Source organism: Mytilus edulis, chromosome 8, assembly GCF_963676685.1.
Source record: "Mytilus edulis chromosome 8, xbMytEdul2.2, whole genome shotgun sequence".
Classification (NCBI taxonomy): domain Eukaryota; kingdom Metazoa; phylum Mollusca; class Bivalvia; order Mytilida; family Mytilidae; genus Mytilus; species Mytilus edulis.
In genome coordinates this window covers 40103664-40117836 of record NC_092351.1, presented here as the reverse complement: position 1 = coordinate 40117836, position 14173 = coordinate 40103664, and the positions used below count along the sequence as shown (strand labels likewise).

At 35.2% G+C, this 14173-nt stretch overlaps 1 long non-coding RNA gene across 1 annotated transcript; it reads left to right on the top strand.

Moving 5' to 3' along the window:
* The first annotated feature begins 6045 nt into the window (after positions 1-6045).
* On the top strand, positions 6046-13962 carry LOC139485547 (uncharacterized). The gene is made up of 3 exons (XR_011655340.1): positions 6046-6284; positions 7782-7889; positions 13804-13962. It is a non-coding gene; the product is annotated as an uncharacterized lncRNA (long non-coding RNA).
* Positions 13963-14173: the final 211 nt, after the last annotated feature.

Here is a 14173-nt window from a genome sequence, read left to right as displayed (position 1 = left end):
TATGGGTGGTTCGGGATATATCGAATATTGGAAGGATTTGACAGACTACTACATCCTGTTCCAGTATGTGAGCTAAATCTGCCTTGCAAGTCTTGCGCATTGTACCATCGTCATGGAACATGGATGTTGGGATTGGGCCAATTGGATAGGACAGAACTTTTTCAACTGTTACATCCTCTCGACAATTTGCCAAAGCCAAGGCACGCCTAAAAACTAACTCTGGGTTGATATGCACATTAACTGTGTCACCAGGACGACACTTTAGTTTAGTTTTTTTCGTCATATCCTCGAAAGACTTTAGTTTAGATCTTGATATCGGGTTATAGACACTTCGAGACTGCCCATTCGACAAAGAACCATCAACAAAGGATTTAACCCTTTGTGTGCCCTCATTAATAGAATTCAATAAAGAATCTTGAACTTCTTCAGATGCGTGCATCCCAGTTGAAATCTTTATGAGAGGAACTGGATGTAAGGTAACATCAAAAGGATCTGTCATTTTGTTGATGATATGATCTAACAAATCACTAACCTGTTGGTTATCTCGTGTCATTGCTGCTGGTTTCATTTCCTCGTGAGATAAATCACTCTCTATGGACAAACCAGCTCTATCACGTATTTCTGAACTGAAATGACCGAGAACATGTTTCGTTAATGTCCATCTAATCAAAGCAGATTTTTTGCGGGTTAATCCAACAATCCCCCCATGCCCTTTAGAGTCTTTTATAATGGTTTTTTCGGTGGCCATGCCACTCCAAATGCCGTTAAAAGTTCCCTTTTTTTGATGAATTGCAAATTCACCAGAATCAAATGCTGATTGGACTTTATGAGGGATATCAAGCATACTAGTATCAAGAATATAAACCGGGGTCCATCTGGAGTAATTTGTTCTGTTGGTTATGAAGAAGTATGGCAGCATATCAGTAATAGTATGTAAATGCAATGACCACAAACCCTCCCGTTCTGCACGAATGTTTTGGAGCATTACTTCAACCGCGTTCAGGAACATATCCCAGTACTCAAATGTCGGGGACTCGAGATATCCCCAGTTCCTAAATCTAACTGTTAATGGTAATACATGGGTGGTATACATAGTCGTTAACTCGTTAAATTCATCTTTGTAAGATTCCGATTCATCTGAAAACTTTGCTTGACATTTGGACAGCATCACCCATACATCCTTTGGTATTGCATCAATACCATCATTTTCCTCACACCATTTGAAAAACGAAGCAAACCATAACGATCGTAATGCTTCATATACGAGTGTTAAACCTCGAACTGAACGGTTAAACTGTTTCCCTAAGAGCATCTGTTCAACAGTGCATCCGGCATAAACACCAGAATCAACCATAAGATCCCGAAGACCTCCATCTGCCCACAATTTGCCAATACAAGCTATAAAGCAAGAAAGTGTGTGAAATCCACCAAGCCTCAAAATATGGGATTGAAAAACTTCCGGCATTAACCATTTCACTTGCTGTGATACTGCGTAAAGTTATTGAGCAAACGTCTGTATTGCAAAGCCCTGTCCTACTTCTTTTGACATGTCCATACATTTCTTCATTGTTGTATAAACGGTTGACATATCGCTTGGCTTCGAGTCAACGACTGGTGCATATGTAACAAGTGTCCGACAAGGAAGTGATTCTGAGACTAGGCCATTAAACCCAGTCCAGAAGGGGATTGCTTGTTTAATTTGTTCTGGAAGTTCCATTGGAAATTTCATTACTTCTCTGAACAGAAGTCGCAGCAAAACCCAAACGGAGTCTAAAGAAGCTTCACATCTTTCTGAACAAGATTGTATATCACTATATGCATTCTCACGACGGAGAGGCTCAGGACGCTCTTTTGGCTTGTTGAATGGTACACAGTTTGATTTACCCTGGCCTTGTTGTGGTTGTATGACAATTGAATCGCCGTAATAATTCATTTACCTATTTTGCAATTTATATGTTGTGTATTTGTCGGCATAGTCCTGTGGAAGCAAGAAACGAAATTTCTCAAGCAAGTTGGACATCATAAAAGCCTTATGCTTTACCATCAGGTCTGGAATAATTTCTGATACCAACTTCACAAATGCAGTATCGTGGTCAGAAGATTATGCTTTTACTTTTTGGGGTGTTTTCAGTAGATATTTAGTTATACAGGCCGAATGATAAAGGGCATTTTCAGTAAAATTTTCATGTAAAACCGTTGACTCAATTTCATGATCCGAATTAAATCTAGCTGCCTCAAGTATATTCTTAATTCTGTCTTCCGATTCCACTTTGTGCAATTTAGCATCTTTTTTGTAAGTTTTGTTCTTACAAAAAATACAGGAATACCACTCTGATCGAGTTGTGATTCTAGATGTCCTTGCAGCAGGTGAAAACATGCAAGCACCACCTATATTCTCCTCCGTTTCCATAAAATCTTGTTTATAACAAGATAGATTCTGCTTACTGGTGTAAGATTTACAACAAGATCTATGGTATTTAACATCAATATTTTCCGAAAAAAATTGATTAATAGAAGACAACTCTTCTACAATCTTCAAATAGATCTCATCTTTCCGTCGTTTAGTAGCTTCAATAAAACTAACTTTGCCCTTGTCAGTGAAAATATATAATTTTTCCGGGCTTTTAATCTGACAAATTATGCATTCCTGCCAATTTAAGGAAGACTTCCCTCTCTTTGCACTTGTTGGGGTAAGTTTTAAAGGACTACCGAACTGTGATATTATCCGGAAAATTTTCACAACAGATCCGGAATAATTTTTAAGCGATTACTTAACACAATGTAAACAATGATAAAAAACCAATATATTACCACTCTGGGTATTAAAAATAACAAAACAAAACAATGAAATCAACAACAAAGCAAATATAAAACTAGTGTAAAGACAAATATAAACCCTAAAACTGATATTAATGAAACAATTTCAATGTGAAATGCTAATCGACATTTGGCTTGTACAGTGATAGAACTGAACGGAGTGAGGATTAAACAAAAATAAATGTCCCGGACCGTAATTCCGGAATTAAATAAATGTGTAACAGATTGATGTGTTCTATTCAAATTTAAAAATTCTTGTAAATCGAATAAGAAATGTTACAAACGAAAGTGGTTTTGTATAAAGTAAATATCGAAGTGTATATTTATGCCAAATAAACACAAATGAAGTGTTTTATAATTATCCTGTTATTAACGGAAACCGGTGAAAATCGTGTTAATCACAACTACTGAAGTAAAACTGTTTTTAAAATGTTAATGGTAAATATTTTTAAAACAATTATTGACTATTTTTATCGTCATTGATATATTCTTACATTATCAATTTAAAAAATAGCCGTAATATTGTGATTCGTAATAATAATTAACATTTTAGTGTATCAGTGATTTTTTTTATACACTACATAACGCTCTAAAAAGCCATTTTTACGGAAATTCGACCATACGATTTTCTTACGGCATGTTTAAAATATAAGTTTAACATGTATTCTTTCATTTAAAAAAAAATGCAGGTGTGTGTTCTTTGGGTGCATTAAACTCCTTAACTAAGCGTCTTTTCAGATTTCGCCGCTGCACTAATATGGGCGGGGTTAAATTATATAGGATTGTAAGAAGTTGAACCTTAGTTTGTATATATAGACTTTCAAATATGCCGCAGTTTCCGTACAATTGGTATAAGAAACATCCGAAATTACTTCAGTTGCCATTGAAACATGGGAATGTTTAACATTGAATCTTTAGGTAAACTCTTTGGTACCCATGCACATAAATGTGTTTTTTTTAATTTCATACTCTTTGTATATAACAATATGTCTTTTATTTTGAGAACATGATACAGTAAATTAGATAATGACACAAAATATTCAATAATTGGTGCAAAGGTAGTTGACACTGCCAATCAGATCAACTCGATGATCCCGATTGTCCAAATGTCTACGACCAAACTCAACCAAATTCTTGACCGGGCCTATTTACGACTTCTACCCGACCGCCATCCGACTGTACATGACCTTAACCCGAACATTCACGACTCCTTAATGACTCCATCACGACAACAAAACGAATACTTATTTGTTAATTCCGATCAATTCACGATCTTTACACGATCTTTACTCGATTAGTAAGATCAAATCAAATATTCACGATCTCAGCCTAATCTCGACCAGAACCGATCGAGCTGATCGTATATGGTTTGTAGGGATAATCGGGAATTGGTCGGGTATGCACATTTTTAGTATAAAAACGTCCTATTGTTTATTCCCTGCCGCTTCGGAGTGGGCATTTAAGTGTTACCCTTGTCCGTCCTTACGCACGTACGTCCAAACATAACCCTTTATAATAGGGTATTCAGTAGAAGGTCCGAGTAAAATCATACATTTAAAATATCTACATAGTAATAAAGCAGTTGGATTTGTGGGCAAGGTGGTAAGAGCTCAGAGAGATAGAAACAAATGCATGGTTTGTTTAGAGGGGATTGAAATTTTGAGTAATTTTAGACAATGTTTTGAGTTATGACAGGCAAGAACACGTTTATATAATTTATTTAATGTTAAAGTTAGAAAGAAATGAATCGTTAAACTAACAAAGGACGAACAACAAACTGTAGACGCATTTGTAGCGAGTATTTAGTTTGTCAAAGTTTATGCAAACTTGCAAAAGTATGTTAGAAACAAATGATCAAAACTTGCGCTTGATGAACAGTTTATGTCGTTACTGTTTTTTTTTTTTTTTTTTTGTTTTTTTTTTTTTTTTGTTTGAAATGACATTTAACAGTTCGAATGAGAAAACAAATGACTGTAATGTGACCTATAGCTGTTATTGACAATTTCTGTGTCATTTGTTGTTCTGCGCAGAGCTGTCTTATTGGCAATTGTACCACATATTCTTTTTTATGCTACAAACATTTCTAGACAAAAGGGCAATACGGACAGACAAAACAGAAAATAGCCCATAAAACAGGTAAAATATAATCTTGATGTTCTTATAAACCAACTTTGAAAGATAACTAGTCATCAGAAGACTAACAATAAATATTATTGCACAATAACTTTAATATTTGAAAAATCCGCCGATGCCAAAATTGCAGGATTTTCCTCCCTTCCGGAACATCTGATATCCAGGTTTTGTTGGGTTACGTGTTGCTAAGTTTTCAGTATTCTATGCTATGTGGACTGCAGTTTGTCTTCTCGTGTGTAACTGTTTTTCGCTATGGCTGTGTCGGTTTGTTTTTTAACTCTGAGTTTGATTGTTCCTTTGGTGTCTTTTTTTTCTCTCTTTTAAAATGTTACCTTTCTTGTAAAAGTAAAGACAAGAACTGTTCATGGCGGAATTTTTGTACAGTTAAAAATAATGTGGCAAACATATTTTTGTGGAAGCAAAGTTATGAGAGTTATTTAGATCTGCACGCACTTTTAGAGAATCGTGTAATAGTCATGTGTTCTCGTGTATGGCCGAGTAGAGATCGAAGAGTGGTCTAATGTCGTCGCGAAGGGATCGGATATTGATCGAGGTGGTCTGGAATAATATAACTATACAAGTCGCAGTGATCAGTAAGAGATCAGGTATTGGTCGAGTTAATCTGGAAATAATCGGACATTAGTCGAGCAAAGGTCGAAATGATCGAGTACTGATTGGTATTTTTTTTGTATTCCGACCAAACTTGATCTCTACACGATCCTCTCCTGATCAATTCGATCGGTACTCGACGAATTCTCGATCTCTTCTCGAGTGACTTGCTTCTCGATCCTTACTCGAATGTTATTGACATGTCAAAAACTCTCGGGTAGAAAGTCAGATCGATGGCGAGCAAGGTAGACTATCCCGAACATTCTGGTAGGCACTTAAAGTTAACCATCGAGAGACGTTAACCACCGAGAGTCGGTTTTTAGACCCGCCCAGTGCACCTAAGCACGCCTACTTTTGGAGCTCTTTAGTATGAAGATAAGAAAAATATACGAAATTACGGAACTGTATACCCTGTTTTATCCTTGTTGTTGGTGTTTCTTGCGCATGCGCACAAAGCACGGTGATAGTTACGGTTACTTACTCAGGAACCTTGTATATTATATACGTTTAATAAACTGGATCCTTGTTGTGTTCAGTTATCGATACACTACGATGGAATTACGGACCAGTTTAACATAAACATGGTAAATAGATAGACAGCTGATAATCATAATTGATTAAGAAATAACCTGGAAGAAGAAATGAGTTAACTAATGATTACAACAGAGACGAGAATGCCATCGTGTTTGTTCTGCTAAAAAAAAGCAGAAACATTGGAGTTTATGGTTAGATTTTAAATATTTATTGTCTCCAAACTGGGTAAATTTGATATAGTAACACCCCCCCCCCCCTTTTTTTAAATAACTCGAGAACCACACATCTCGCTCGCTTAACAAAGTAACAATAAGAAATAATTATTGTTAGTTTCAAGAATAATTAATCGTCAAAACTTATCCCCTCCCCGACATCAAAGGAAGTTAAATGTATTATCCCAAAATTAGACCAAATTTTTATGATATAAGGACGTCTTGACAGGCTATTATTTTATTTTGTTTTGTTGGTTTTTTTTTTTTGGTTTGACCCTCCTGTATGAAAAAAAAAACATAATAGACCCCCCCCCCCTTTTTCCCCATAATATAGCTTTTTAAGAAGTCATAATTATTTGGACTACCCCTGAATATATTTCAGACAGACTCTTCTCTAAAAAATGTAAACATGATTTGAGAGAAATCTTTGGAATAGTTTTTTAAATGATTTAATTATTGAGGGGGGATAGGAGGGGTCCTGATCCCGAAATCCCGGACTTAAAAAAACGAAATCCCGAGGTCCCGAATTTAAATAAAGTAAATCCCGACGTCCCGAAATCCGAAAAAAAGGATTCCCGGATCCCAAAAGGGTCAATCCCGAAATCCCGACCTTAAAAACACCCGATCCCGGAGTCTCGATAAAGGTCCTATCCCCCCTCATTATTATGTCATAGATATAGGAAGATGTGGTGTGAGTGCCAATGAGACAACTCTCCATACAAATAACAATTTAAAAAGTAAACCATTATAGGTTAAAGTACGGCCTTCAACACGGAGCCTTAGCTCACACCGAACAACAAGCTATAAAGGGCCCCAAAATTACTAGTGTAAAACCATTCAAACGGGAAAACCAATATATAATTGACATTAACATAGTTATAAACTGAGACTACTAGTATAACACATAGTGTTATAGTAGTCTCAGCTATAAACTTTCCATTGTATTGACCAATATGACTAACTCATATGCTCTTTCCCATAAATGTCACAATATCAAAATGTAAAACTGATAGTTTGATGACATTGTTTAAGACTATTGACCTCAGGTCAGCCTAAACTGAGTTTAAAACTGTAATTTATTCATTAAAACAGTTCAAGACATGTACCTTCTGAAATGTGATTGCATCAAAATTAAACCTAAGGCATAACATACTTAGTGTGCAGGAAGTGCCACCAAATAAATACTGATTTGTAAAATTAGATGATGATATTTGTGAAGTCAAAGATATTATAGCTAGTTATAACTGGTTTTAGATATAAATCTGAGTAAAAGGTTGATTTATATGTGCTCTTTCATGTTTAGATTATAATTTAAATTTAATCTTTTGAAGTTTTTTTTATAATATTAAGACATTAAAATCACAATTATTTATTTATACACAAAAAAATAATTTTTGTCCTTTTTTAGTTGAATGACTGTACACAAACATTATACACACATAATTTTGATAATTCTGTAATGGTTTTTTTCTATAGCCCCAGAATGTGACAAAAGACTTATTAATCCAGATTTACAAAGAATAGAAATAGTTCAGCTACCATAAGACTGCTATGACAAAAAATTTGCAATTTCCAGAATTTGAGGTAGAGTATAGTTAGGAATAGTTTGATTATGCAGATGCTTAGTTTGCCATAAACAATTATGCCCTTGATACAAAAGCAGAGGAAACAAAAAAGTATGAAAATAGTTGAAAAAAGTAATCATTATTACCTAGTCATATACTGTAAATAGAAAAAGAGAAAAGCACTGGTTATGATTTGGTATTTTTAATAGCATTATCATTTGTCCACAACTTGGAATATATACTGGATTGAGCTTGACATTTATTTAATATCATTGACACATGGTTGCAAGAAATGAAAGATGGTAATTTAAACCTAGCAATTTTATTAAGATTTAAAAAAAAGCTTTTGATTTGGTAGAATATGATTTTCTTTGTTTAAAGCTCGACATGTATGGATTTAGTGAGACTACTGTTAGTTTTTTTAAGTCGTACCTGAATAACAAAAGGTATACATTTGTAATGTTAACTCTGAACAACAACATGTAAAATTTGGTGTTCCCCAATGTTCTATACCTTGTCCTCTATTGTTTGTGCTATTTATAAATGACCTTCCCTTATGCATTAAAAATTGTGAAACAGACCTATATCGTTGTATATGCTGATGACACCACTATTCATAAATCAGGGGGAAACATCTAGAAAATATAAATGATGATGTTCAAGAAGATTTATACAGGGTTGAAGAGTGGTGTAAAATGAATAACATGTTCATAGATGCAAATGAAACAAAATGTTTGATTACTGGAACAAAGCAGAAACTATTCAGACTTTTCAACCAAACTTGATAATAAATTAAAGTGCATGTATTACAAAATTCTTCATGTGAAAAAATATTAGTTTCAAAATTGACAGCCCACTAAGTAACTGGAGAAATCAAATTGACCAAGGTTGTGCTAATATATCATCCAGAATATACCATCTTTCTTAAATACATTTTTTTTTATATAACTGCAAGAAAACATAATACAATGGGTGTTCTGCTCCTAATTGACTACTGTTGTATTATTTGGGATGAATGTAAAAATTGAGGGATAACAAGAATTTTAAAAATCCAAAAAAAGGGCAGCATGATAAATTCTAGATGCAGATCCGTTATCCCTCTTGGTATATAGGAGCACTATATTCTATGTTAACCTCCGCCAGTATGTATAAACAAATACTGTTGATAGACGGTATATAGGAGCACTATATTCCATGTTAACCACCGACGGTAGGTATAGACAAATACTGGTGATAGACGGTATATAGGAGCACTAAATTGTATGTTAACCACCGACGGTAGGTATAGACAAATACTGTTGATAGACGGTATATAGGAGCACTATATTGTATGTTAACTACCGACGGTAGGTATAGACAAATACTGTTGATAGACGATATATAGGAGCACTATATTGTATGTTAACCATTGACAGTAGGTATAGCCAAATACTGTTGATAGACGGTATATAGGAGCACTATATTTTATGTTAACCACCGACGGTAGGTATAGACAAATACTGGTGATAGACGGTATATAGGAGCCACAACCGACAGTAGGTATAGACAAATACTGTTGATAGACGGTATCAAAGAGCACTATATTGTATGTTAACCAGCGACGGTAGGTATAGACAAATACTGTTGATCAACGGTATATAGGAGCACTATATTGTATGTTAACTACCGACAGTAGGTATAGACAAATACTGTTGATAGACTGTATATAGGAGCACTATATTGTATGTTAACCATCGACGGTAGGTATAGACAAATACTGTTGATAGATGGTATATAGGAGCACTATATTGTATGTTAACTACCGACGGTAGGTATAGACAAATACTTTTGATAGACGGTATATGGGAGCACTATATTATATGTTAACTACCGACGGTAGGTATAGACAAATACTGTTGATAGACGGTATATAGGAGCACTATATTGTATGTTAACTACCGATGGTAGGTATAGACAAATACTGTTGATAGCTGTATATTGGAGCACTATATTGTATGTTAACCACCGACGGTAGGTATAGATATATACTGTTGATAGATGGTATATAGGAGCACTATATTGTATGTTAACTACCGACAGTAGGTATAGACAACTACTGTTGATAGACGATATATAGGAGCACTATATTGTATGTTAACCACTGACGGTAGGTATAGCCAAATACTGTTGATAGATGGTATATAGGAGCACTATATCTTATGTTAATCACCGACGGTAGGTATAGACAAATACTGGTGATAGACGGTATATAGGAGCCACTACCGACAGTAGGTATAGACAAATACTGTTGATAGACGGTATCAAAGAGCACTATATTGTATGTTAACCAGCGACGCTAGGTATAGACATATACTGTTGATAAACGGTATATAGGAGCACTATATTGTATGTTAACTACCGACAGTAGGTATAGACAAATACTGTTGATAGACTGTATATAGGAGCACTATATTGTATGTTAACCATCGACGGTAGGTATAGACAAATACTGTTGATAGATGGTATATAGGAGCACTATATTGTATGTTAACTACCGACGGTAGGTATAGACAAATACTGTTGATAGACGGTATATGGGAGCACTATACTATATGTTAACTACCGACGGTAGGTATAGACAAATACTGTTGATAGACGGTATATAGGAGCACTATATTGTATGTTAACTACCGACGGTAGGTATAGACAAATACTGTTGATAGACGGTATATTGGAGCACTATATTGTATGTTAACCACCGACGGTAGGTATAGACATATACTGTTGATAGATGGTATATAGGAGCACTATATTGTATGTTAACTACCGACGGTAGGTATAGACAAATACTGTTGATAGACGGTATATGGGAGCACTATACTATATGTTAACTACCGACGGTAGGTATAGACAAATACTGTTGATAGACGGTATATAGGAGCACTATATTGTATGTTAACCACCGACGGTAGGTATAGACATATACTGTTGATAGATGGTATATAGGAGCACTATATTGTATGTTAACTACCGACAGTAGGTATAGACAAATACTGTTGATAGACGGTTAATGGGAGCACTATATTGTATGTTAACCACCGACGGTAGGTATAGACAAATTCTGTTGATAGACGGTATATAGGAGCACTATATTGTATGTTAACCACCGACGGTAGGTATAGACAAATACTGTTGATAGACGGTATATAGGAGCACTATATTGTATGTTAACTACCGACGGTAGGTATAGACAAATACTGTTGATAGACGGCATATAGGAGCAACTACCGACAGTAGGTATAGACAGATACTGTTGATAGACGGTATCAAAGATCACTATATTGTATGTAAACCAGCGACGGTAGGTATAGACAAATACTGTTGATAAACAGTATATAGGAGCACTATATTGTATGTTAACTACCGACAGTAGGTATAGACAAATACTGTTGATAGACGGTATATAGGAGCACTATATTGTATGTTAACTATCGACGGTAGGTATAGACAAATACTGTTGATGGACGGTATATAGGAGCACTATATTGTATGTTAACCACTGACGGTAGGTATAGACAAATACTGTTGTTAGACGGTATATAGGAGCACTATATTGTATGTTAACTACCGACAGTAGGTATAGACTAATACTGTTGATAGACGGTTTTTAGGAGCACTATATTGTATGTTAACTACCGACAGTAGGTATAGACAAATACTGTTGATAGACAGTATATGGAGCACTATGTTGTATGTTAACCACCGACGGTAGGTATAGACAAATACTGTTGATAGACGGTATATACATTGTAGGAGCACTATATTGTATGTTAACCACCGACGGTAGGTATAGACAAATACTGTTGATAGACGGTATATAGAAGCACTATATTGTATGTTAACTACCGACAGTAGGTATAGACAAATACTGTTGATAGACGGTATATGGGAGCACTATGTTGTATGTTAACCACCGACGGTAGGTATAGACAAATACTGTTGATAGACGGTATATGTAATAGCACTATATCGTATGTTAATCACCGACGGTAGGTATAGACAAATACTGGCGATAGACGGTATATAGGAGCACTATATTGTATGTTAACCACCGACGGTAGGTATAGACAAATACTGTTGATAGACGGTATATAGGAGCACTATATTGCATATTAACCACCTATGGTAGGTTTAGAAAAATACTGATAATAGACGGTATATAGGTGCACTGTATTATATGTTAACCACCGACGGTAGGTAGAGAAAAATAGTATTGATAGACGGTATATAGGAGTACTGTAATGCTTGTTAACCACCGATGGTAGGTATAGACAGGTACTGTTGATATACGGTATATAGGAGTACTGTATGGCATGTTAACCACCGACGGTAGGTACAGACAAATACTGTTGATTGACGATATATAGGAGTACTGTATGGCATGTTAACCACCAACGGTAGGTATAGACAAATACTGTTGATAGACAGTATATAGGAGGACTATATTGCATGTTAACCACCGACGGTAGGTATAGACAAATACTGTTGATAGACGGTATATAGGAGCACTATATTGTATGTTAACTACCAACAGTAGGTATAGACTAAAACTCTTGATAGACGGTATATAGGAGCACTATATTGTATGTTAACCACCGACAGTAGGTATAGACAAATACTGTTGATAGACGGTATATAGGAGCACTATATTGTATGTTAACCACCGACAGTAGGTATAGACAAATACTGTTGATGGACGGTATATAGGAGCACTATATTGTATGTTAACTACCAACAGTAGGTAAAGACTAAAACTCTTGATAGACGGTATATGTAATAGCACTATATCGTATGTTAATCACCGACGGTAGGTATAGACAAATACTGGCGATAGACGGTATATAGGAGCACTATATTGTATGTTAACTACCGACAGTAGGTATAGACAAATACTGGTGATAGACGGTATATAGGAGCACTATATTGTATGTTAACTACCGACGGTAGGTATAGACAAATACTGTTGATAGACGGTATATAGGAGCACTATATTGTGTTAACCACCGACGGTAGGTATAGACAAATACTGTTGATAGACGGTATATAGGAGCACTATATTGTATGTTAACCACCGACGGTAGGTATAGACAAATACTGTTGATAGACGGTATATAGGAGCACTATATTGTATGTTAACTATCAACAGTAGGTAAAGACTAAAACTCTTGATAGACGGTATATGTAATAGCACTATATCGTATGTTAATCACCGACGGTAGGTATAGACAAATACTGGCGATAGACGGTATATAGGAGCACTATATTGTATGTTAACTACTGACAGTAGGTATTGACAAATACTGGTGATAGACGGTATATAGTAGCACTATGTTGTATGTTAACTACCGACGGTAGGTATAGACAAATACTGTTGATAGATGGTATATAGGAGCACTATATTGTATGTTAACTACCGACGGTAGGTATAGACAAATACTGTTGATAGACAGTATATAGGAGCACTATATTGTATGTTAACTACCGACAGTAGGTATAGACAAATACTGTTGATAGACGGTTTATGGGAGCACTGTATTGTATGTTAACCACCGACGGTAGGTATAGACAAATACTGTTGATATACGGTATATAGGAGTATTGTATTTTATGTCAAACATCGACGATAGGTATGGACAAAATCCGACAAATACTGTATACAGACAGTGTATAGAAGTACTGCATTGTATGGTAAACACTGACGGTTGGTATGGACAATTTCTGTATCATGCATCAATTGTAAATAAAAGTATCATGTGAGTGACACAGGCTCATTGAAGCCTCTAGTTTTGATATTATTAATGTGGAGATCTGGTCTAATTTATCATTTTCTCTATTACATGCATGATAACTGCAACAATTGAATTGAAATAAAAGTGATAATATTTCTGTTGTAGGTTATCAAGATTTAGTGTTTCCATACAAGTGACAAAGATTGAACAACAAAAACATCTCAAACTTTACAGGACAGAGTAGACTTTTTTCACTGTGCTTAGTTTTGTCTTTATGTCTAAATTATGATACCTTTGAAAAAACCAATAAAATATGGAATAACATTTATTTCTATCTTATAAAGTGGAGTGAAGAAATAAGGGGTCATTGAAAACATAAGAATATATTGCTATCATATATGCAGATCAGCAGCCCATACATTTGCTATAGCACATAAATATGGGACCAATAATTTCAAGTTGCCTTTTAAAAAAGACTTTATTAATGTTATGCGAGATACCACCAAAAACCACTAGGTGTTGATCAAATGATATT